The sequence below is a fragment of the Limulus polyphemus genome, unplaced genomic scaffold (genome assembly GCF_000517525.1).
Source record: "Limulus polyphemus unplaced genomic scaffold, Limulus_polyphemus-2.1.2 Scaffold2858, whole genome shotgun sequence".
Lineage (NCBI taxonomy): Eukaryota > Metazoa > Arthropoda > Merostomata > Xiphosura > Limulidae > Limulus > Limulus polyphemus.
In genome coordinates this window covers 142,059-148,058 of record NW_013668468.1, presented here as the reverse complement: position 1 = coordinate 148,058, position 6,000 = coordinate 142,059, and positions in this window count along the sequence as shown.

Sequence of the window (6,000 nt, the reverse complement as noted above, 5' to 3'; positions counted from 1 at the left end):
AATATCAATTCCAACATGTCGGCCCCTGCCATCACAGTTCTTAAGGCTAAAGCCACCTGAACAAAATTTGTTGAACCATCGTTGACTCTTACGAACGTTCAAAATACTTCCACAAACTTCTTTGATATTCTTTGTGGCGTTGTTTTCCTTCTTGTATTCAAACAACATTACACGTCGAATGTCTGTCTCGTCGTGTGCCATCACTATAAGGGATTAAAGTATACTAATTCGGTGACGAGGAACTCACTTTGAGACTAATAATGGTTGGAGACCGCTTTGTCATAACAAAACCTTGTCGAACGTTATACATTTGCTGTTGTGTTAAACTTATATTAAAGTTTTTCTTCATTACCCATTCAAGCCGTCTACAACCATTAAAGTATACTAAATTTTACACATTATATAGGCTGCACTAACGTGAAGTTTAGGGAGTTCGTTTTTTTTTTGGGGGGGGGAGGGTAATGAAACGCGACATTTATTTCTTGACAACCTAATAGTCTAATGGTCTACATGAACCATTAGCATTTTTTGACTTGAAATAGTCGCATGCAATGGCTTCTGTTGACATTTTATAATTGAAAGTTCAAAGCTGTATTGTTACTGTCAGGTTTTAAATCAAAACGCACATAAGAGTTTCCTATCTCTGATATGAGACAAGCTATAGATTTTTACGGGGAAGATTTGCCAAATCCTGACATTTTTGATGAACTTCATCGATGGAAGACAAAATGGCTTTCTACACCTCTCCAGGACAGGCCCCAGAATAATGTCTGACAGCTTAAAAGCGTACTTCAATGTACCAAATATCTTTATGCTACTGAAATCTTTGTTTAACTGCCAATAAGTTCATGTTCATGTGAATGTTCAGCATTTGCTCTCTGCTGGTACACAAACCGAAGAATGACTGAGTGCTAATACATAATTAATATGACACTTCTGTTAACATTGAAACTGTATGTAAGTAATTTATAGAAACGCACCCAGAAGAAAAGAGGATGCTAACATGTTATTTCAGCAGTGTATGCATGTACGTATAAAATAGCCAATGATTGAAATAGCTAAATACTATTGTTTTTACAGAGTTGTTTAAATTGGTAATATAATTTGATAATTAATAACTACTTTGCATGTAGATAGTACAGTAATTTACTATAATAAAACATACCAATTTATACTAATTTAAGTCCAGCTCCCTATGCAGAATTACAAGAGAATGATAATTTGTTGACTTTTCATTGGATATTTGTGGATTTTAAGTTTATTTAAGCTATATTTCATGCAAAATTGCTTTAATCTTTTAACACCAAGCTGCTTTACAAATTTTCTGGATGGCATGTCCCCAGACCTCCATAGCTTTAGCATGCTTTGCATGATGATTATGCTTAGCACATTATGTGTTGGCTTTTGATCTCACAAATCAAAAGTCCCATTCAAACCTTCTGCATGCAGGTCTGATTGTAGTTCGAAAAGGCAGCACCGCTCACTATGAACATTATGACAGATCTCAGTAGAATAATGAACATTGCAAACTACAAACTCCTCAGATAGCTCACCCAAAGTTACCGGCATAAATCTGATTCACCAATGTGTACACGTCAGTATTCTACCAAGGATGCAGGTGTAAACATTAATGGTAAACGTCTATATTCTAATCTCCACAGTATTGCCACCAACTTTATACTGATAAAGTTGGGTGAATCAACAAGAATCACTGAGTACCAAAGTGAAAGACATTCCTGTATAGATCTTGATTTTGCTAAATTTACCTTGAGTGTTATCTCTACATGACATAGGGGACATAATATCTGCAGTTATCACCTTATTTGTGAAGTGCATGTGAAGACTGGAAGACAAATGGTAAAAAGCAATCTATAATCCAATACAAGTATATTAAACTTTCTGGTAGTGCTTGTACCATCAAGAATCTCCCCACCATCGAGCAAAGTCAGATCAATATTTTCCACAAAAGAAATATACCAAACTGGTGGAATGGTGATTCTGATAAAGCCTGGAAAGCATGCAATCAAGACCAGGATGGGTTCGTGTGAATAAGGCATGACCCACTCCAGGCGGAGGAGGCAATGATTGCATGGAATAAAGCCTATGCTATCTACAAGCAATATACTTTCAAAGCACGTGAGATGAAAGGGAATGAACTATACAGCAAGGTTAATTGCACAAGCATTTCATTCTGGTGCTTCCACAAGCTTATCATTAGTACAGGAACCCAAAACATGGAAATGTCAGCCATTTATGATGATGATGGTTTACCATATTTTGTATAGATGAAGACTCAAAACCTTCATGTACATATATATTAACCATAATGACCATGGCAACTTGTAGGAAGGACTCAAGCTACAGCAATATCTATCTGAACTACAATCACAAGTGTATATGGAAACAAACCATCGTTTGCTTGGATAAGATACAGAGAGACAGATAAAGATGGAGCTCCAGGTCTGGATGGTGTAAAAATCTTCACCTATAAAAAGCTTACAGAAGCAAACTTGTTGAAGTTAGTGTTTGCATACAACATATCTGATTAACAGATATAATCCTCCAAATGTGGACTGATGCCTTTATCAGATCCTTACCCAAACCCAAGAAGGATCATTGTTGTCCTAAAGAACATTGAATCGTCATTCTACAAAACGGGAGATACTCTTACGAAAAAATACAAGTAAAATCGTGTCATGCCTGTCTGTTTTAGTAGAACCAACATGTCAGTCAGACCTAAGTCTAGAATGGCCATTGGAAACTAAAAGAAGTTTTCAGTTTTATAATTAGGTACGGTAATACTTAATAGTAGGGATCAGGATGAAACAAAGCAGCGTACATAAAAATCGCCCTTATAAAACCATCGTTAAAATGTCTGAATATAAACAATAACTATTTCACAGTATTGGTTGAACAAAACTAAAGCCTATTATAGTTATAAACCACCTAAATTGCTATATGCATGTTTATGGAGTGAATCAAAATTTCACTGTTTCAATGAATTTTCATCTAAATAAGTAAGTAAGTGACTTTTCCGGACAAGCATACAGAAAAAATAACGAACGTTATCGTTCTAATTCTTTCACAGAACTCTTGAATCTGGGGTCCTAATGATTCCTTTCTTGTACTAGTATATATATATATATAACAGACGTTGCGCTGCTTTGGACATATAATTAGACAAGGAAAAGTACCCATCCCCAGTGACGGGAAAGTTTATGTTAATCTATCAATTTAAGTTATTTCATAGGCTTTAAAAAGGCTAACTGTGTTTGCACTCTTGGTTTCTATTATACCACCAACCGCGAAAAGTAATTGTTGAGCATTTATGTCATGTTAAGAGTCGTTCAACAATAACATACGGCAAATCTACATGTATATTCTTTAAGTTACGTCACATTTTGAAATGTGAATGATAGTGTGATAAACTCCTAACAGTTTAGTGTAGAATATCATGCTTGTAAAATAAAATTTGGCATGTACATTATTCATGCTTGTTTCAAAAGTGAATGTTGAATTTTGCTTGTGTGCGCAGCATTTTAAACGTAGTGCAGGAAGCGACCTCCGTAAACAGGAGACAGACGGCATGGTTCGCAATATATACAAAATTTGAGGGTTGGTTGATAGAGATCCTGATGAGTAATAAATTCGAATATGGTACAAGCACATCCCACGTTTGGTATTGCTGGGGCACAAAAATACAGCTAATAAAAAGGAAACAAACAAGTATAATAATTTTTTTAAAATTCTATAAGGACAAGGAGGGATCTATATATTAAACGTAACCTAGCTGCTAGCTATAGTAATGTAGAACGTTTTAATGTTACAAAAAGTATTGAAACAAGAAAATCAAAACTACAAAAACTGTGTTAAAATTTAAAATAATTTATCCATACTTTCGCAAATCACTGTAATTATGTTACTCTGAACCAAAGTAGGAATAAAATTTAAACAAATTTAAGTTACTTAGTTCTGTAGTTTGACTATTTTGTTTCAATACTTTTTGTAGCATTAAAACTCTATATTACTATAGCTAGCTAGGTTATGTATATATCGATCCCTACTTGTCTTTATAAAACTTTTAATTTTTTTATTACACTTGATATTACTGTTATTTGCTTTCTAGTGCTTTTTTGAAAATTAGAATATAACTCATAAGACTAGCGTTCAATTATTGTTAAGATTAATTGCAGCAGCCAGGAATTTTTATTAACACTTGACCCTCCATGCCAAATTATATAAACATCAAATAAACGATTTGAAAGGAGTTGGTGAAGTGCACACTTTTGTTCTATGTTTGTAACCCCTCTAGTTAGGGTTGAGTCCATCTCAAGGAGTGACACAGATTCTTGTACAAATTGGTATGGAGTATGTGTTTTTTTTCTCCTTATGGCCTGACATTCTATTCGCAATTTGTGGGTCACAGGATCGAAACTCTTCACTGAACATGCTCGCCCTTTCAGCCGTAGGGGTTATATAATGTGACGGTTAATCCTAGTACTGTTCATTGCTCTATGGTGTTGACTAAGTGCCCTTCCCCTAGTTTTTTACTTGGAAATTAGGGACGTCTAGAGCATATAGCGTTCGAGTAGCTTTGTGCAAAATTTAACAAATCAAACAATCTCTTTCCTACAAATGTTATTTGAAATAATAAGTGATGCATACAACAGTGGATTCGTATATATCTTATTTTAACGTTGTAGTTTGAATTTAGGCAGTAAATGATAATTATACTTGTCTTTGTCTTGTATAGACGTAGAAACAAAAACTTCTCTCAACCCCAGCAGTCAGTATAGTCACTACTGAACAAAGAAGTCGATCAATCTGGATGTCAGACACTGAAAACAATGATTGTGTATAAATATTTTAATTGTTCACTTGTGTGTATTTATATAAATAAAAATAGTACTGTCTGTTGTATGTCCATGTAACCACTTCGCAGGGTGTGAATAGATCTTCACCAAAATCGGTATGGAGATTCACTAGGTCCATGCGTGGGTACATAAAAATGCATTTTGCGTTTTTTCCACTACCTCACCTCTTGTACATGGATCTTTACCAAATTTGGTATGGAGGTTCATTAGGTCCATGGGGAGATACATACAATTTTTCAATTTTGCGGTTTTTATGGGCGTTTTTTACCACTGCTTCGCCCCCTGTTGACAGATCTTCACCAATTTTGGCATGAAAGTTTGTTGAGTCCACGAGGAGATACATGCAAATTTGCGGTTTCACAGTTTGTGTTTTGCAGTTTTTATGGCCATTTTTGCGTTTTTTACAATTACATATAAGGGAAGCAACTTTTAATGTCTTGAGATAACCTTTCATTAATCATGAATTCAACATAACTTCCGTTCAGGGGACAGCTACTCCAGCTATATATATATATTCTTTCTTTCTTTGTTCAAGTTTGAATCATTTCCAGGACACGCATTTTACAGATACAGTGGATCTGATTACCACATTGTTAATGGACTGTTTTAATTCCATACAGATACATGTTTTATAATTTGCTCTAATTGTGACGGTGTTGAACGCAGAATTATATCGTTAAATAACGGTGCAATGATCGTCTCACACATAATATAGAGGTGTAACATTATATATAAACTAAACTGGAACAAACATTAAATATTATTTCTATATCTTTTCGTTATATTAAATCACACTTATGTTTGTCTTGTCATCTTACAATTCAAAGAAGAATATATATTTGAATTTTCTCCATTTTTTTCTAGTTTTTGGGAGCTTTCTCAACTTATGACTGATACAAAACGAATTTCAAAATTTTGGGCTAATGAACTAATTATGAAATATAAATAAAATCAGAGTTTTATAGTAAGACTTTCAAAGTTTGTTATTATTTTTTTACAAAAAATTATTAATGGTCATATTTTCAAAAGCAGTAAATAAACATAAAATTTATTACATGCATAATTTTTATCACATTAAGCATTCAATTTCTGGATTGATAAACACAGATCATTAATGTCTGCATCT